The 21,452-nt window shown below is 34.1% G+C and overlaps 1 protein-coding gene across 1 annotated transcript in view; it reads left to right on the top strand.

Moving 5' to 3' along the window:
- The window catches only part of LOC135320346 (cullin-4B-like), a 75,299-nt gene that overhangs the window by 42,062 nt on the left and 11,785 nt on the right, over positions 1 to 21,452 (top strand). The window lies entirely within an intron of this gene.

Genomic DNA, 21,452 nt, shown 5'->3' with positions numbered 1-21,452 from the left:
ACAGATGATCAGAACTTTTTCATCTTAAAAAAGAGCATATCTATTTTCTTTAACAACAGCTTCTCTTTTTCCTCTTGGTCCCACCCTTGGTAAACAGAATTTCTACTTTCTGTTTCTATAAATTTGATTAATTTAGATACCTCATATATGCGGACCTGTAATGGGTTTGTCTTTTTGTGACTGATCTATTTCCAAATTAGCTTAACTCAAATTTCATATATGGGATTTAGCATGTAACAGGATTCCCTTCCATTTGTAGCTGAATAAGTATTTCATTATATGAAAATGTATTTTGTTTACCAGTTCATCCATCAATGAGCATTTGGGTTGCTTCCACCTTTTGATTATTGAGTATGCAAGTACTTCTTTGAGACCCTGGCTTTAGCTCTTTTGGCCTAGAGTGGGTGTGCCACATCATATGGAAACTTTTATTTTTTTGAAGAAGGTACCGTACTTTTTTCCACAGCAGTTTTACTTCTTTATAGTTTCTTCACTATTGCACAAATATTCCTATTGTTCTATATACTCTTGGCAAGATTTGTTCTTTCCTGCTTTTTTTTTTTTTTTTTTTGGATAGTAGCCATTTAACTAGTGTGAAGTGTTCTCTCACTGGCATTTTGATAGGCATTTCTGTGATGATTAGTGATGCTGAGCATCTCTTAAAAGCTACTGACCATTTGCATATCATCTTTGCAAAAACTTTTATTCAGGTATTTTACTCATTTAAAATCTGGGTTATTTGGCTTATAGTTTGTTGGATTCTAGGAATTTTTATAAATTCTGGGACATTAACCTCTTATTTGTACATGATTTGCAAATATGTTTTCCCACTCAGTAGGGTTTCTTTTCACTCTGTTTATGTATCCTTTGTTGCACAAAAGGTTTAAGTTTAATGTAGTCTCTTGTGTCTATTTTGTTTTACGTGTGCTTTTGATATCATTGTCAAGAAATATTTATTGCTAAATGCAGTGTCATGAAGCTTTTACCTTATGTTTTCTTCTAAGAGTTTCATAGTTTTGGAGTTTTGTTTTTAATCCAGTTGAGTTAATTTTTATATATAGGTTAAGATAAAGTCCACCTTTATTATCTTGCAAGTAATGTCTACTTTCCCAGCCACTTTTGAAGCAACTGTTTTTTTAGATTGAGCAGTCCTTGAGCCCTTATTGAAAATCATTTGACCTCATATGCAAGGTGTTTTCCTGACCCTCTGTTTCTATGTATGGTCTGTATTTCTCTGCATTTATACTAGTACCACACTGTTTTACCATAGCTTTATGATATGTTTTGAAGTTACAGTATGAGTCATCTAACTGTCCTTTTTAAATATAATATTAAAATGAGTTTTCAAAGTATTTTGAGGTTCATATTAGTTTGAAAATGGTTTTGTATTTCTGTAAAAAAATTATTTTAGGATTTTGTTGGGGGTTTTATAATATCTGTAGATCACTTTGGGTATTATTAGTGTCTTAACAATATTATGTTTTCTAGTGCATGGATGGCTTCCCATTTATTCATGTCTTTTAAATGTTTTTCAGTATTTTTTTTTTAGTGTAGATCCTTCATCTGCTTTATTAGTTTAACTTCAAAGTATGTTTTTTAAACTTGATGCTACTGTGAGAAGGTTTAGTTTTTTCTTTCTTCCTCCATTTTTCTTAGGTATAATTGTCAATTAAAATTCTATAATTTAAGAGGTACAGCTTGATGATTTGCTATAAATATGCATTGTGAAATAATTGCTATAATAAAGCAAGTTGATATATCCCATCTTATATAGTTAGCATTTTTGAAGGTGTTACTGAGAACACTTAAGATTACACTCTTAGTAGATTTCAAACTTACAGCACCATACTGTTAAATGTATTCACCTTGCTCTATATTCAGTATCTGGAGTTTATTCATCTTGCATGTTTGAAACTTTTCATCCGTTGGCCAACCCCTTCCATCCTCCTCCCCCGCCCCTTGACAACCACCATTCCATTCCTAGCTTCTGTGTGTTTGATTCCAAATATAATTAAGCTCATTCAGTATAAATTCTTTTTGTGTCTGGCTTATATTACTTAGCCTGCTGTCCTTCAGGCCCATCCATGTTTCCACAAGTGACAGGATTTCTTCCTTTTTATTAAGCCTACACGATATATCACTGTGTATATACCACATTTTGTTTTCCATTCACTCACCAGTGGACATTTAGGTTTTTCTGTGTATTAGCTATCATGAATAGTGCTGTAATAAACATCAGAATCCAGACATCTCTTTGATCCAAATTTCAGTTTTCCATGGTGGCTGCACCAATTTACATTCCCAAGAACAGGGTATAAGGATTGCCTTTGATCCACATCCCAAGCATAACTGTTCTTTGTAGGTTTTCTGGTTTGTTTTTTGTCTTTTGATAATAGCCATCCTAATAGGTATGTTTTTGTTTGCATTTTCCTGGTAATTAGTGATGTTGAACAACTGTATAAATCTTTTGGATATTTGAATGTCTTCTTTGGGAAATGTCCATATAGATTCTCTGCCTGTGATTTAATTGGCTTAATTTTTGTTTAGTGTGAGTTGTGGAAGTTCCTTATATATTTAAGATATTAATCTCCAATTAGATATATTATCTGCAGATATCTTACTTCATAGACTGCCTTTTTGTCTTACTGTTTCTTTTCTGTGCAAAAGCTTTTTACTTTGATATAACCTTTACAGTGTGTCTATGTTTTCCATTTTTGTCTGTGCTTTTATTGTCATATCCAAAGAATCAAAGTCTAGAGGAATATCCCCCATTTTTATTTCAGTGTTTAAGTGTTTATGGTTTTAAATCTTTAATCTATTTTGTGTTGATTTTATATATGGTATGAGATAAGGGTCTAGTTTCATTCTTTTGTATGTGAATACTTAACTCGCCCAATACCCATATATTGAAAAGGTTATCTCTTCCTTATTGTGTATTCTTGACATCTTTGCTGTAGGTTAGTTGACCATAGGTGCTTTGGCTTATCTGGGGTCTCTTCTTGTTTTGCTGGTCTGTATGTCTTTTTCACTCTAGTAGCATGCAATTTTGATTACTACAATTTTGTCATATATTCTGAAGACACGGAGAGTCATACTTGTATCTTATTCTTTATTGTTTTGACTATTCAGTGTTTTTCCAGGTTCCAAAATTTTTAAAAGAATTTTTAAATGTTTCTTTTAAAAATTCCATTTTGATTTTGCTAGAGATTTTAAAATCTGAATCTGAAGATCATTTTGGATAATATGGACTTCTTAATATTATACCTTACAGTCCATGGGCAGGGCATGTCTTTCCATTTGTGGGTGTTTTTAGGTTTTTTTTTTTTTTCAGATATATTTGTCAATATTTTGTAGTTTTCAGTACACAAGTCTTTTTTAAATGGGAGTTGTTCAGTCGTCACTATTTTATTCTTTTTGATGTCTTAATAGAATTGTTTTCTTCATTTCCTTCTTGTTTAGGTTACTGTTACAATGTTTAGAAATGAAACTACTCTTTGTAGGTGGATTTTGTACCTGCAACTTTACAGAATTCACATTAATAATTTTTTTCTGTGTGAAATTTTTAGTATTTTCTTTGTATAGGATACCATCTCCAAACAGACATAGGCTTCTTCTTACCTGATTCAGATATGTTTAATTATTATTTTTTCTCCCTCTAATTGTTCTAACTAGGACTTCTAGTTTGTTGCAAAGGAGAGGTAAGAATGAACATACTTGCCTTCATCCAGATATTAGAGGAAAAGCTCGCAAAGTTTCAGATGCTAGCTGTAGGATTTTATTGTGTGGGGTTATATTCTTCGTAGACTTCATCTTTTTAGAGTATTTTGTTTTTACTACAAAAAGTTATTAATTTTTTTCAGTGCTTTTTTTGTGCATTTCATGGGATAATCATGTTTTTTAAATCCTTCATTATGTTAATGTGGCATATCACATTGATTGTTTGTGGTGAAAAGTCCTTCATCCCATGAATAAATTCTACCCGGTCATGGTATTTGTTTCTTTTAATGTGTTGTTGAATTTGTTTTTCTAGTATTTTTGAAGGTATGATTATTTTCTTAATTTCCTTCTTAATTGTTCATTGTTAGTATGTATCAGTGCAGCTGATTTTTGTGTGTTGATTGTATGCAGAAATTTTTCTTCATTCAGTTGATGAATGTTAACAGGTTTTCTTGTATGTATTTTTCAGGATTTCCTATGTGAAATATAATGTCATTGTGAACAGAGATCTTTTTCCTTATTCCTTTCTTATTTGGGTGCCTTTTATTTATTTTCTCCCTAATTGCTTTGGCTAGGACTTCCAGTACTGTGTTAATAGAAGTGGTGTGAGGGGTGCAATTGTAGCTTTCTCTGATCTTACAGCAAAACCTTCTGAGTCTTTTGCCATTGAGTATAATATTACTAGGCTTTTAAAATGAGACCTCCCATTATGTTGAAGTAGTATGCTCCTACCCCTTAGTTTGTTTTGTGTGTGTGTGTGTTTTAATCAAAAAAGTGTGTTGATTCACATCAGATGCTTTTTCTTCTACCGTTGAAATGATCAGGTGGGTTTTATACTTCACTTAAAAATATTTTTTCCAGCTTGAGATATAATTGGCATGTAAGTTTGCCAGTTTAAGGGGTACAATGTGATAACTGGATACGTGTATATATTGTAAAATATTTACCACAGTAGGACAGTGAGGTTAGTTAACACAACTAGTGCCTCATAATTCATTGTATTATTGTTGCTGTGGTTAGAACATATATCTCCACTCCCATAGCAGTGTGCAAGTACACAGTACAATACTGCTAACTATAATCACTATGCTATATACTTCATCTTATACTCATCTAGTAACAAAATTTGTACAATTGACCCATTCCTGCCTACTTTACCCCCTGTTGGCCACCATGTTTCTCTATCAGTTTGATGTTTGCAGATTTTAAATATCAGAGAGATGATATGCTATTTGCCCTTCTCTGTCTGACTTATGCTTATGGCTTAGCATAACACCTTCAAGGTTCGTGTTGTGTATTGTAGAATTTCCTCTCTTATTTTTTGGCTGAATACGATTCCATTTTATTTATATACTTTTCATTTTCTTTATATGTTTATCTGTCAGTGGCCAACTAGGTTGTCTAATACTTGGTGATTGAGAATAATGTCATAATAAATATGCAGTATAGTTATCTCTTTAAGTTATTGATTTCATCATCTTCAGATACACAGAGGTAGAATTGCTAGGTCATATGGTAGTTCTAGTTTTAATTATTTGGGGAACCTTTCTACTGTTTTCAATAGTGGTTGAACCAGTTTGCAACGCACAAATAGTGCACAGGGTTCTTTTCTGCACATCTTCACCACCACTTGTTATTTGTTAGCGTTTTGTTGATAGCCTTTCTAACAATAAGAGGTGATATCTCATTGTGGTTTTGATTTATATTCCCCTGATGATTAGTGATGTGGAGCATGTTTTCATGTACATGTACAATGTTTTATCTCTGATATCGTAGAAAAAGTTTTCAGTTTTTCTCCATTGTGGGTTATGTTACCTGTGGTTTTGTTGGATACTGCCCTAATTAACTTGAGTTGTGTCCCTTCCACATCTATTCCATTGAGAGTTTTTATCATGAATGAACGTTGTGTTTTGTCAAATGCTTTTCCTATATATTCTATATATTCTAAATATATTTCTATATATTCATGTATATATTCAGATGATCATGAGATTTTTATTTTGTTTTACTTTCCTCTAAGAAAACAAGTAAAGTTTAATTTTATTTAATTTTATTTTTTATTGAGGTGGTGTATGTACAATATATTTGAGGAGTAGAGGTACTATTTAATTATTTTGCAGAATACACTCCATTATGTATTATTACAATGTAATGGCTCTAATCCCCTGTTATATAATATATCCTTGTTGCTTATCTGTTTTATACATAGTGGTTTATATCTCTTAATCCCATAACCCTACTTTGTCCCTACCTCCTTCTTTCTCCAGACACTCTGGTAACCATAAGTTTGTTTTCTATATCTGTAAATCTGTTTCAGTTTTGTGTATACATTCACTTTTGCTGTTTTTAGAAACCATAAATAAGTGATAAAAAATATTGGTCTTTGACTTGTTTACCTTACCATAAAATTCTCTAGGCCCATCCGCAGTGCTTCAAATTTCATTCTTTTTTGTGACTGAGTAATAATCCATTAAACATCCAGATTTAGATCTAAGATCTACCTGTCTGTCTGTCCATCTGTCTCTTCATCTGTTCATCTTTTTGTCTATTCATCCACATTTCATCTGTCTTAGCTCCACATTTTCTTTATCCATTTATCTGTAAATGGGCACTTGGGTTGCTTCTATTTTCTCAGCTATGGTATGAACATTGAGGTGCATGTATCTTTTCAAAGTAGTGTTTTTGTTTGTTCCAGATATATACCCAGGAGTGTAATTGATAGATCATATGGTAGTTCTATTTTTAGTTTTGGGGGTAACTCTCTGTATTATATTCCATAGAGGCTGCACCAGTTGACATTCCCATCAATAGTGTACAAGAGTTCTCAGTTCTTCGCATCCTCACCAACATGTGTTATTTGTATTCTTTTTGTTGATAGCTATTTAGGCTATCACTTTTCTTTCCTGTATACCGTACATTTTTGATTTGTGATTACCTTGGAGTTTGTATACATTTACCTATAATTATATCTAAATAACTGTAGTCATTTAAGTTCAGATATAGTCTAAAATGATTTACAGTATTTAGTTCCCTCCCCAATATTTTGTTTTTGATGTACTATTTTACATCTTCAGGCTTATACCTTAATTTATTGTAGTTATAGTTGCTTTTACAATATTTTGTCTTTTAATTTACATAATGGCATATTTTAGTGATCTTCAATTCCTACTGTATGTCTGCCTTTGCTATTGGGGTTTTCCTTTTCCTAGAGATTCTTACTTCCTTCACATTTAGAGAAGACTCTTCAACATTTCTTGTATGGTGGATTTAATGTTGATGCATTCTTTAAGTGTTTGAGAAATAATCTGCAATGTTGTGTCAAATTCTAGTGTAGAGCACAATTTTTCAGTTATACATGAAGATACATGTATTCATTGTCATATTTTTTTAATTTCTGTTTATTTTTTCAAGGTTTTTTCCTTGCTCTTTCAGTTAGTTACTCTGCCTTCTCAGTTTACTTAATTTTCTCCATGTTAATGAATTTAGGTAAAACATTTATATGTTATGGTCTTGAAAGGGGTGTTCTTATATGGGAGCAACCATGTAGACTGTGTGTGACCAATACCTTTGTTGGGAAGGCTGGCTTCATGTCAATGCCAGTCACTTCTTTCCTCAAAGTATGCTAGCATCTAGCACCTTTGTAGGGGCTGGAGCTGGAGACGGAAGACATAAAGCCTGTGTAGGGTGTAAGGGCAGGGCTTCCTCCCTGTTCAGTGGCCATCACCACCCTGTCAGTGTTGGGGTCTGACCCCGAGTTGCTAGACCAGAAGCCCTGATGATCAGGCTTGATCTGGCTCTGTTTCCTTTAAGTGTGTATTTTTCCTTCCTCTCACACCAGGATCTTTGCCCCAAAGAAGGGAAGTGCTGAAACAAATGGAGCTTGTGAACTTGCAGAGTATGATGTTCTGCCAGTGTAGGTGTCTGTGGCTCTGTTCAGATAAAGACCATGGAATGCATCATTTCTTTTGTCTTGTCTGCCCTAGATCTAGTGCTGTGCTCCACCATGGAGTGAACTTGGCTAAGTGTTTACTAGGCTTGTGAGTGGGTGCACAGTGAGGTGGCCACAGGAAACCCTGTTGCCACACTGCCATCAGAGATCTGGGCTGCTTCTGGGGTCCTGCTTGAGTAAGTGCCAACAATGGCTTCCACCATCACGTCTAGGCTCCACCTGTAGGTGGGTTGCCTCAACATCCCCAGGTAAAATCTATTCCCAGGACCTAACACTGCTAGATCTGCTGCCAAACTGTGGCATGGATTAAACAGGCCTTGGACATTCACTTGACTTGAGCTGATAAGCGAGGTAAAGTGGTTATGGGAATCTGGCAGCCACCAGGTCAGACCTCTGTCTACCCGTCTATAGGTAAGTTAGTACCCACATGATCCTCACAGAGTTCAGGCTTCTGTTCCCTTTTTGTCTGTTTCAGTGGTCTTCCAACTAGCCAGGGGTACTTGTGTCTTACATGTAGGGCTCCAGGACTGATGTTTCCAGTCATTGATTGGCTTGGCGTGCTCACTCACCAAGGCAGGTGTCCACGCATGCAAACTCTCTTGTTCTCTTAGTCTGCCTCTAGGGGCATATGATTAAACTGATTTTTTTCTTGTCATACACTAATACATGTATATCTTTTCTTACAATCTGAGTTATGCAGGAGTCCTTCTGCCAGTTTCCAGTTTTCATGCAGAATTGTTCCACATGTGATATGTATTTGGTATGTTGTAGGGGAGTTAATGTCCTCTTACTCCGCCATCTTTATCTCTCTCTTATGTTTCATTTTATTAATACATTCATTGAGTATCATCTGGTCAACCGTCTTTGCATATTCGAGTTAAATCCAACTTGGTCAAGGTGTAAAATCCCTTTAGTGTGGTTTTGAACATGGCTTCCTAATATTTTCTTGAGAACGTTTGCATCTGTACTCATCACGGTTATCACTCTATAGTTTGTCTTGTTGTTTTCTTACCTGGCTTTTTTTAAAGTAAGTGCAATGCTGGCCTCATACACTGTGTTTCGAAGAGTTTCTTCATCCTCAGTTTTTCTGCAAGTGTTGAGAAGGTTTGGTGTTAAATTTTCTTTGACTGTATTGGACAGGCTGTCTGGTCCAGGGATTTTCTGTGTTGAGAAGCTTTTGATTACTGATTCAGTGTCTTTACTCATTACTGTTCTCCTCAGATTCCTTATTCTTTCCTGATTCAGTCTGGGTAGGCTGTGTATTTCTAGCGACTTATTTCTTTCTTCCGTAGTATTTCATTTGTTGGCATGTCATTGTCCATGGTACTCTTTTATGAGCCTGTGTATCTTTCTAATTTCTTAATATATGCATCTATCACTATAAACTTTCCCCTCAGAACTGCTTTTGCTGCATCCTAGAAATTACGACATTTGTTTTGAGAAAATTTTTAAATTTCCCTTTTGATTTCTTTTGACACATTGGTTGTTGAGAAGCTTATTTTTACTTTCTGCGCATCTGTAGGTTTTCCAGCTTTTCTCTCATTTTTGATTCCTAATTTTATACAATGATGATTATAAAAGATAGCTGATATTATTTAAATTTTTCTTAATTTGCAAACATTTGTTTTGTTTTCTGTCATACAGTCTTTCCTGGGGATCTCTCCTGTTCACTGTAAAAGAACATATATTCCGCTGCTGTGGGATGAATACCCTATGTGTGTCTGTTAAATCCATTTCTTCTAAACTATAGTTAAATTCCAATGTTTTCTTATTGGTGTTCTGTCTAGATTTCCTGTTCATTGCTGTAAGTAGGAGGTTGAAGTCTCCTATGCTCGTTTTATTGTCCTCAATGTATTTCAGTGCTCCAGTGTTGAGTGCATATATTTTTATGATTGTTGTATTTTCTTTATGCACTGACCTTTTTCATTATATAATGAACTTTGTCTTTTGTTACAGTTTTTTGCTTGAAATTTCTTTTGTCTAATATAAATATATAGCTTTAAGTTTCCACTTGCATGGAATATTTTCTTCCATCCCTTCACTTTGGGTCCATGTGTGTTTTTAGAGCTGAAATTTGTCTCCTGTAGGCAACGTATAGCTGGGTTGTTTGTTTTTTTTTTAATACCTAGCCATTCTGAGCCATCTGGTTGGTGAATTCAATCCATTTACTTATAGAGTTATTATTGATATGTAAATACTTATTTCTGCCGTATTATTGTTTGTCTTTTGGTTGTTGTTAATTGATTATTTCTTTTCCCTCTGTCTCTAACTTTATAATTGGAGTTTTTTTTTTTTTTTTTTCTGGTGATATGTTCCATTTGCCTCTTTTATGTTACATGACTATATTACGGATATTTGCTTTTGTGGTTATCATGTCTTATGTAAAATATCTTACAGTTAAACTAGTTCTTTTTATGCTTGTAGCAGCTTATCTTTATTTGCCTGTGAAGGTTCTACCCTTTTCACTTATGCTTTTATATTATTAATGTCACGATTTACTTCTTTTATGCTGTGAATTCATTAATAAATTATAGTAGCTATGGTATTTTTAATGCTGTTTCCTTTGACATTTAGGCTGTCATTAAGTGGTTAACACAGTATTCTAGTATAGAACTACAGTTTTTTTTTATTCTAATTTCACCTTACTTGAGTTTTAAGAACTTTCATATGTTTTTGTGTAACTAGCATTTTCATGTCAGCCTAAAGAATTCCTTTCAGCATCCTTGAGGGTGTTGAGCCCTCCTCCCCTCAGCTTTGTTTCTCTGAGGATGTCTTTATTTCTCCTTCCTATCTGGAGGATAACTCTGCCCAATTAAATATTCTTGGCTGGCAATTTTCATCTTTTAAAACTTTGAGTGTATTATTCCATTATCTCTTGGTCTGTAGTTTCTGTGCATTGAGATAAAAGGATGTTCTGTTAATTTCATGAACTTGTACATTCATTCCCTACCCAAGATTTGGGATGTTCTCAACTATTGTTTCTTAAAATAGACTATTTCTCTCTTTTCCTTCAGCTATTTCAGTTATTTTTGCATTTAATTTTTCTGGTTGGTCTGATAGTGTGTGATTTCTTTTATTTCTTTTTCTAATAATTCTTTTTAGTGAATGGGAGTGTAATAATTTTTGTTTTTGATTTTACATCCTGCAACTTTACTGAATTTGTTGACTAGTTCTAGTAATTGTTTTCATGGAGATTTCAGGATTTTCTACATGTAAGGAAGGTCATTGGCAAAGAAGACAGTTTTATTCCTATTTCTGCTTTGGATTACATTTGTTAGTTTTTTCTTACCTGATTTCTCTGTGACTTCCAACATTATGTTGACAAGGATGGTAAACGTGGGCATCCTTGTCTTGTTCTGATCATAGAGTAAAAGATTTCAAACTTGAAAGCTGTGATGTTGTGGGATTGTTATAACTGTTCCTTATACATTCAGGTATACACAGTATTGAGAGTTTTAAATATGAAAGGATATTGAATATTATCAGATGCTTTTTCAGAATCTATTGCAATTATTATATAATTTTTATTTTTTATTCTATTAATGTTTTCTATGGCAATTATTGATTTCTGTATTTTGACCTATTCTTGTGTTCCAAGACTAATACAGCCAGAGCATACTGTATGACATTTTGCTAACATTTGGTTGAGAATTTTTGCACATTCATCAAGGATATTTTCCTGTAGTTTTCTTTTCTTGTGGTGCCTCTTCTGCCTTTAATATAATGGTAACACAGGCTTTTAAAAATAAAATAGGGGCGTATTCCCTCCACTTCAGTTTTTGGAAGAGTGAGAAAATTGACCTTAGTTCTTTCAATGATCAGTAATTTTCACCAGTGAAGCCCTGTGATCTTGGTCTTTCTGTGTTGAGAGGTTTTCTGTTGCTAACTTGGTATCCTTACTACTAATTTGTTCAGGTTTTCTGGTTCATTGAGGTTGATTGTATGTTTCTAGGAATGTTTAGTATCTTCTAGTTTTCCAATTTGTTGGTGCATAATTGTTCATCGTAGTCTCTTACAGTCATTTGTGTTTTTTGGTGTCCATTGTAATATCTTATTTAATATATAGTATTATTTATTTGAACCCTCTGTTTTTTTCTTGGTATGTTTAGCTTTAAAGGGTTGTTCATTTTATGTTTTAAAAAATTGAGCCCTTAGATTCTTGATCTTCTCTTTGTTTGTATTATTTTCTGTTTTATTTATTTCTTCTAAAATCTTTATCTCCGTACTCTGTTAACTTTGGTCTTAATATGTTCTTGCTTTTCTAGTTCATTGGAGTGCCAAGTTAGATTGCTTATTTGAGATATTTCCCTTTTTTCGGTATAAGCATCTGTCGCTAAACTATCTTAATACTGCTTTTGCTGCATCTTGACATTTTGGCACTTTATGTTTCTATTTTTGTTTCATGCTATTTTTATTTTCCTTTTTTCTGATTTGGCTCCTTGATTTTTCATGACTGTATTGTTTATTAATTTCTCTACATATGTGAATTTTGCAGCTTTATATCCTGTTATTGACTTTATTTTCATAGTGTTTTGATTGTTACAGATTTGTAATATAATTTGAAATCAGGAAGCAATGTGTTTGAAAAAACTATTTGGCATCATTTCATTATTTTAATTACATTTTTACTATGAACAAATGTATGATGTATCCTATTGAATATTCCATGTAGAATTGTGAAGAAGGTGTATTCTGCTGCTGTTCAGTGGACATTTTGTTGCAATGTTCTATATGTCTGTTAGGTCCATTTGTTAAAGAATGGTTTAAGTTCATTTTTACTTTGTTTTCTTCCCAAGTGATCTATTGCTAAAAGTAGGCTATTGAATGAAGTCTCCTACTTGCTGTTACTGTGTTGTGTGTTTCTGCCTTTAGATTTGTTAGTGTTTGTTTAATATACTTAGCTTCCCCAAGGTTGGGTACACATATATTTACATTTGTTATATCCTCTTGATATACTGATTTCTTTTTCATTATATAATGGCATTTATGTCTCTTACGGTGTTTGATTTAAAAGTCTCTTTTCATATAAATTTAGCTCTGTTTTTCTTTTTAAAGCCTTCAATTTTGTATTCTTCATTACATTTTAAAAGACTAATTTTTGAGACATAATAACATATAAACATTATATTAGTTTCACGTATACTGTATATGATTTGATAGTTGTATTTGTTGTGAAATCACCATTGTCTAAGTCTAGTGAACATTTGCCATTACACATAATTGCAAATTTGTTTCTTTGGATAAGAACTTTAAAGATTTACTCTCTTAGAAGCTTTCAAATATGCAATACACTATATATTAATTATAGTCACTGTGCTATACATTCCGTCCCCATGACTTACTGAATCTGTAACTGGAAGTGTGTACTTTTTAATCCTCTTTAGCCATTTTGCCCACTATCCATCTTCCCCCTCTGGCAACCACCATTTTATTTTCAAAACTCATGAACTCAGTTTCTTTCTTTTTTTTTTTAATTAAAAAATTCACTGGTGAAATCATGTGATACTTCTTTCTCTCTGCCTGACTTACTTCATTTAGCAAAATGCCCTCAACTTTTATCCATGCTGTTGCAAATGGCAAGATTTCATTCTTTTGTTTTTTTGTCTGAATATTTCATTGTAGGTAGTTCCACATCTTCTTTATTTATTATTCATTGACAGGTTGTTTCCATGTTTTGGCTATTGCAGATAGTTCTGGAATGAACATAGGGTGCGTGTATCTGTGGATAAATACTTGGAAGTAGAATTGCTGTATTATATGGTTTTGAGAACTTTTCATATTGTTTTCCTCGGTGACTGCGTGAATTTATATTCCCACCAGTGGTGCAGAAGGGTTCACTTTTCTCCACATCCTCACCAAAATAATTGTATTTTTTCTTTTTGATAATATTGTTCTAACTGGTGTGAGGGTATATCTTACAGTTTTGATTTGCATTTTCCTGATAATTAGTGATGTTTAGCATCTTTTAATGAACCTGGTGGTCATATGTCCTCTTTGGAAAAATGTCTATTCTGATCCTCTGTCCATTGTTAGATAAGATTTTAAAAATTTGAGTTGTATGAGTTCTTTCTATTTTAAACATTAATCTCTTATAAGATGTATGATATGCATATGTGTTCTACCATTTTGTAGGCTGCCTTTTCTTTTTGTTGATGGTTTCCTCTGCAGGGCAGAATTTTTAGTTTGATGTATTCATTTTTCTTTTGTTACTGTTACTTTTGCTATGAAATCCAAAAAATCATCACCAAGGTCTGTGTCTTGGTGTTGATCACCTATGCATTTATCCTAAGAGTATTAAGTTATCAGATCTTATATGTAGACTTTTATCCATTTGGAATTTATATTTTTGTAGAGTGTGAAATAGTGGTTCAGTTTTATTTTGTGCAGTTGACATTCCAGTCTTCCAAGCACTATTTATTGAAAAGATTTTCCAAGCACCATTTATTGAAAAGAGTTTCTTTCCCCAACTGTATATTTTTGAGTTCTTTATCCTACGTTAGTTAAACATGTATGCATGGGTTTTTTTTTTCCTGGCCTTGATATTCTGTTCCATTGATCTATGTGTTTGTTTTTATGTCAGTGCTGTACTGCTTGTATTATTATAGCTTGTAATAAAATTTGAAATTAGGAAGCATGGTTCATCTCACTTTGTTCTTTCTTAATATTGTTTTGGCTATTTGGGATCTTTGTGATTCCATACAAATTTTAGGATTCTCTATTTTTGTGAAAAATGCCATTGGAATATATAGTGATGCCATTGAATCTATAGACTGTTTTAGGTAGCATGGACACTTTAGTAATATTCTTGTAAGCCGTGAACATGGAATATCGTTCCATTTGTTTTGTATCTGTGATTTCTTTAATTAATGTTTTCAGTGTAAATGTCTTTTATCTCCGTTATATGTACTCATGGACATTTTACTCTTTTTGATGAAATTGTAAATGAGATTTTCTTAATTTCTTTTTCTGAGTGTTTATAGAGTATAGAACTGCAGAAGATTTGATGCATTGATTTTGTGTCTTTTAGATTTTTTAATGAATTTATTTTATAGTACTGATAATTTCTTATGGAATCCTTAGGTTTTTTATCTATATGATATTTTGTCAGTTGCCAATAGTGACAGATTTGCTTCTTCCTTTTTGATTTGAATGCTATTTATTTCCATTACTTGTGAAATAACTCTTTCACTAGGATTTTTAATACTGCGTTGAATAAAATTCTGCCAGTGGGCATCCCTGTCTCATTCCTGATTTTAGAAGAAAAGCTTTGAGGTTTTCACCATTGAATATGATGTTAAATTAAGTGTGGGCTACTCATATACTGCCTTTACTATGGTGAGGTACATTTCCTTTATACTCCCTTGGTTGAGAGTTGTTATCATAAATGTATTTTGGATTTTGTCCAGTGTTTTTTCTGCATCTGTGACATCTATGAGATGATCATACTGTTTCATTCTTCATTACTGTTAACATGTTGTACCACGGTAATTGATAGCTTGTTATTGAACCAGTCTTGGCTTGCCTCCCTGGTATAAATCCCACTTGATCATGGCATATGAGCGTTTTAATGTATTAGATTTGGTTTGCTAGTATTCAAGATTTTGCACCTACGTTCATCAGGAATATAAGCCTGTAATTTTTATTTCTTGTGATGTCATTTGGTTTAAGCATACAGCTAATACTGGCCTCATAAAATGAGACTGAAGTACTACTTCCCTTTCTGTTTGGGTGAGTTTGAGAATTGCTATTAAATCTTCTTTAAGTATTTGGTTAGAATTCACCCGTGAAGTCTTCCTGTCCTGGACTTTTGATTTGGGGGAGTTTTGGGTTTTGTTGTGTTTTGTTTTTTTTAACAATGTCCATAGTAATCAGTCTGTTTTTGTTTTCTCTTTCTTCCTGATTCAGTGTTTGTAACTTGTATGTTTCTATTTATCCATTTCTTCTAGGCTGTCAAATTTGTTGGTATTTCTGTGTTTATTATAGTCTCTTGTGAAACTTAATTTTTGTGTGTTTGTGTTACCAGATGTAACAGATGCTTCCCTCTTTCATTTGATTTTATTTTATTTCTGTATTGTTTGTTGCGTTTAGTAAAATTTTGACTAATTATTTGTTTTTTTCCTAAGTACCAGCTCTTATTTTCATTGATCTTTGTGTTGTCCTATTATTCTGTTTCATTAAGTGGAGCCCTGATTTTTGCCATTTTCTCTATAAACTTTAGGCTTCTATTGTTCTACTATTTGTAGTTCCGTTGCTATTATTAGGTTGTTTATTTGAGAATTTTTGTTTCTTCATGTAGTCATTTATTGCTATATCTTTATTCTTATTACTTCTTTTACTGTATGCTCTAGTTTTGGCATGTTCTATTTCTATTATTATTTGTCATAATGTATTTTTTATTTGTTTTGTTTTATTAGTTGACCTATTAGTTGTTCCTAGCATGTTTTTAATAAATATCCACATATTTATGATTTTTGTAGCTTTCTACTGGAATTGATACGTTATTTCAAACCATTTTGCCTGGAGAAGATGATTGATTAACTTCAGACTCTTAACTTCATTGAGAATTTGTTCTGTGGCCTAATATATGACATACCTTGTGGAATGTCCCACATGTACTTAAGAAGGGTATATATTCTAATGGTTTTGGATAGAATGTTTTGTATATGTCTGTTAAGGCCATCTGGTTTAGCATAATATGTCAGGTAGATGTTCCTTTATTGATTTTCTGTCAGGAAAATTGATGAAATCGGAGTATTAAAAGTTCCCCACTATTATTGTATCACTCTCTATTTCTTAGTTTAGGCCTATATTTCAGTTCTCTCATAGGAAATGAAACTTATCTTTCAGTCCTGCCTCAGATCTTGGTTGTCTGTCACATATTTGCAGTTGTTCCAGAAGCCTGTTTTAATTTTTAATGGCTTCCAGTAGTTGAGAGGGAACCAAGACCTCTCAGTTTCCAAAAGGGTGCAGGTGGATAGGAAGCAGACTTTCAGGCAGCAGTTTTTAATGCATGTAAAAAGTTCTCTAAGACTATAAATTTAAATCCCCCCAGCCAGTAGAGCTAGGCAATCTAGAGGTGTACTGTGGTCAGCAGGTGCAAAAATCCAGTTTCCAGACAAGTGAACAAATCGTTGCATGAGATACTGGTGATTTGAAACAAGGCAGAGGGAGAGTGCAGAAATGGTGTCCACTAGCTTCTGTTCCCAGAGTTCATATCTGTAGTCTGCTAAATGCCTTTTCTTTAATCAAAACTCCAGACATAGTTCTCCTTAATAGAAGAAGGGAGTTTGTTTTAGTCTGCTATTTGTGCAGTGCTCTGTGAGTGGTAGCTCGCCCTAAATTATCTCTCTGATCATTACAGTCAGTGGGACCCAGGAACACAAGCCCCTTGGCTACCAGAGTCAGATAATCAAGGGGTAACCATAACAACTGGGCACAGGAAGTGAAGAAAATGTGGTACCAAGTATGTGTGTGTGTAAGCTATCCTATCAGAGATACTTGATCACAGGAGCACAGCAGAGGGAGAGTGTATAAAAGGTAGTGCCCACCCTCTGAGGTCTAGGTGTTATTCTCAGCCCTTAGATGTGTTTCTAACTAAAACATTGCCCCTTAGGCTGTAGCTTTTATGATAAGCTGATGCTGTCATAAAAGATTAGACTCCTGAGTCTGTTGTCTATTGTGGTCTGGGGTAATAGTCATTTAAGAACTCTTTCTCCTTGGGTTATAGGCCTGTGGAACCCACAAGTGTAACTTTGCTGGCCGGCAGCCCAAGTGATCTAGATGTATAATCTGCTAGCAGCTTCAAAAACTAGGCCATCAGAGGAGGGTACAATTTCCTGGGAGATAACCAGCAAAGTGGAGTGAAGCAGAAGGAGAGTAGAGGTGGTGCCTACTTACCTCTGTTCCCTAGATATGTGTTAAATTAGATGCCTGCCCTCAGGTTGCCCCTTTAAGATAATAGATAAGCCTATTTCACATAAAGTCTGGGTGCCTTGTAATTGGTTGCCTCTGTGCTGGCTTCTGGGGCAAATGAATTGAACATAGAGCCTTTAAAGACCTGTTTTCTGAACTCTGAATAGCTTTCATAAGGTCTCCTAGATTGAAGCCCTGTTGGTTTTCAAAGCTAGATTTTTGAGGGCTCATGTCAGATGCAGGCCTTATTGTATGTAATGTGGGATTCAAGCCCTTCACTTTTAAGGGAAAAACTCTGGATTTTGAGTTCTCTTCCAGTTGTTGGGTCAGCTATCCTGGGGGTGAGATTTTTGGAGAGAATGATGCAGCCTCTCCTACCTGCTTTGGTTTGTGTTTTTTCATCTTTGTTCCTCAAATCTGAATGATAGCCTTACCATATAGAGTATTCTTGGTTGTAGGCTTTTTTCTTTCAATGCTTTGAATATCATGGCACACCCTTCTGGCCTGTAAAGTTACTCCTAAAAGTCAGCTGATAGTTTACAAGGGTGCCCTTTTATTTTCACTATTGTTAATGTTTTCTCTTTGTCTTTAATTTTTGCCATTTTAATTATAAATGTGCCTTGTTTTGGACCTTTTGGAGTTCATCTGGCTTGATGCAGTATCTGGGGTAGTTTGAGGCTGGTGCTAACCCACAGTGCTAATAGGCTAAAGGGAGGACTCCAAAGTTGTGTTTGCCAACACCAATATTCTCATCCCTGTGTGCTTAGGGGGTGCCCCAGTTGCCTTCTACCTCTTCAGGAGTTTCTCCAAGGTCAGCAAATGGGTCTGAATCAGGCTTCTTTCAGATTACTGCCTTTATTCTGGGACTTTGAGCATGTGTACTTTTGCACATGCCTTTTAAGAACAGAGTTTCTGTTTCCTATGGCCTTCCAGCACCCACAGGCAAGCCCTGCTGGCCTTCAATGCCAGACATTCTGGGACACTCACCATCCTGGTACAGGACTGCTGCGTTGGGGAGCACAATGTGTGGCTCTGACCCCCTGCTTTTTGGAGAGAACCTTTACAATTGTTTTTATCCTCCACTTTATGGGTTGCCTACCTGGGGATATGGGTCTTGACCATACTGTATTTCCTTCCCTCCTGCTCTCCCATTGTGATTTCTTCTTTATAACTTTTAGGGCAGAAGATCATCAATGACCTGGTCTTCAGGTCATTTTCAGAGATATTTTCTTTGAAATAGTTGTAATTTGGGGGCTCCTGTGGGAGCAGGTGAGCTCAGGGTTTTCTGCTCTGCCATCTTGGCCATACTTTCTGTTTCTTGATCTTTTGCCTTCATATCCAAAAAAAATATCACCAAGACCAATACCAAGGAGTGTCTTCCCAGTATTTTTATCTAGGAATCTTACAGTTTTAGATCTTAAATTTAAGTCTTTAATCCATTTCAAGCTAATTTTTTTGAGTGTTGTGAGATAGAGGTCCTGTTTCATTTAGCTTATGTGATTATTTAATTTTCCCTACATTATTTATGAAAGACACTTTTTTTCCCCATTGTGTGTTGTTGGATCCCTTGTGAAATATTAGTTGGCCATACATGTCAGTGTTTATCTAGGTTCTTAATTCTGCTTTCTCTGTCTGCTTCTCTTTTTAGGCCAGTACCACAGTGCTTTTATTACCATAGTTTTGTGGTATTCTTTGAAATAGGATGTGTGATGGCTGTTGCTTTGTTCTTTATTCTCTTTATTTTCTTTGGTTATTTGGGGTCTTTTCAGGATCTATGCAGTTTTATGGATTGTTTTTTCTATTTCTCTGAAGTACTCCACTAGAATTTTGGTAGGGCTGCTTTGACTATGTAGATGGTTTGGTTGTGGTGGACATTTTAGCAATTTTTCTGATTCGTGAACATGAGACATTTTCCATTTGTCTCCTTTTCAGTTTATTTGTTTAAAATCTTATACTTTTGTACACATGTTTTACTTGATTAAATCTATTTGTAATACTTTGTCTTTTTTTTGAAGTATAGTGAGTTATAATGCATCAGTTTCTGGTATATAGCACAGTGTCCCAGTCATGGATATACATACAAATATTCACTTTCACATTCTTTTTTACTAAAGATTATTACAAGATATTAAATATACTTCCCTATGCTATACAGAGGAAATTTGCTTTTTAAAATCTATTTTTATATACAATGGCTAACATTTGCACATCTGAAACTCCCAAATTTATTGCTTCCCACTCCCTTTCCCCTAGTAACCATCACATTGTTTACTCTGTCTGTGAGTCTGTTTCTGTTTTGTAGATGAGTTCATTAGTGTCCTCTTTTTTATTCCACATATGAGTGATATCATATGGTATTTTTCTCTCTCCTTCTGGCTCACTTCACTTAGAATAATGATCTCTAGGTCCATCCATGTTGCTGCAAATGGCATTATTTTATTAATTTTTACAGCAGAGTGGTATTCCATTGTATAAATAAACCACATTCTTTATCCAGTCATCTATTGATGGACATTTTGGTTGCTTCCATATCTTGGCTATTGTAAATACTGCTGCTATGAACATTGGGGTGCATGTATCTTTTCACATTAGGGTTTTCTCTGGATATACAGATGGGATTGCTGGATCATATTGTAAGTCTAGTTTTAGTTTTTTGAAGGCATCTCCATACTGTTTTCTGTAGTGTCTACACCAAACTACATTCCCACCAGCAGTGTAAGAGGGTTCCCTTTTCTCCACACCCTCTCCAGCATTTATCATTCATGGACTTTTTAAAAATTTTTTTCTTTTTTTTTTCTTTTTCTCTTTTATTAGGTAGAATTTTTAGGTTCAACTGTACATACGTATTATATTGCATGTAAATACATATATACTGTACACTGCACATGTTTTTTTTGTTTACATATGTGTTCTGATCATTGTTTCAAAAACAGTTTAGAGCTTAAGCTTTTTAAACTTACATGGTTATCAAAGAAATAAAGCCAGCTACAAAATAAGAATCAACAGAATGCAGTAATCCAATCATAAAGGACAGTCAAATATGCTTGCACATATTCAAGAAATCAGTCATCTTAGTTATAAATAATTAGTTCATTTGTGTCCTTATTATTATTGTTACTATTTTTTAGATTCCTCATATATATGATGTCATATGGCATTTTTCTCTCTCTTCCAGCACACTTCACTTAGAATGACAATCTTCAGGTACATCCATATTGCTACAAATGGTGATATTTTATTCGTTTTTATGGCTGAGTAGTATTCCATCATACATATGTACCACATCTTCTTTAGCCATTCATCTATTGATGGACATTTGGGTTGTTTCCACATCTTGGCTGTTGTAAATAATGCTGCCGTATCGTTCATGGACTTTTAAGTGATGGCCACTCTGACATGAGTTGATAATCTCATTGTAGTTTGATTTGCACTTCTCCAATAATTAGTGATATTGAGCATCTTTTCATGTGCCAATTAATTATTCATGTGTCAATTAATTATTCATGTGTCATTATTGGAGAAATGCTTGTTTAAATCTGACCATTTTTGGATTGGGTTGTTTGCTTTTTTGTTATTATGTTTCATGAGCTATTTATGTATTCTGGAGATCAATCCTTTGTCAGTTTCATCATTTTCAAATATTTTCTCCCATTCTTTAGGCTGTCTTTTTGTTTCATTTATGGTTTCCTTTACTGTTCAAAAGCTTAGAATTTTAATTAGGTCTCATTTTTTTATTTTTGCTTTTATTTCTTTTGCTTGGGTAGACTGCCCTAGGAGAACATTTATGTCAGAGAATGTTTTGCTTGCATTTTCTTCTAGGAGGTTTACAGTGTCTTGTCTTATATTTAACTCTTTAAGTCATTTTGAGTTTATA

The sequence above is a fragment of the Camelus dromedarius genome, chromosome Y (genome assembly GCF_036321535.1).
Source record: "Camelus dromedarius isolate mCamDro1 chromosome Y, mCamDro1.pat, whole genome shotgun sequence".
Taxonomy (NCBI): domain Eukaryota; kingdom Metazoa; phylum Chordata; class Mammalia; order Artiodactyla; family Camelidae; genus Camelus; species Camelus dromedarius.
This window is presented reverse-complemented; position numbering and strand designations above follow the sequence as displayed.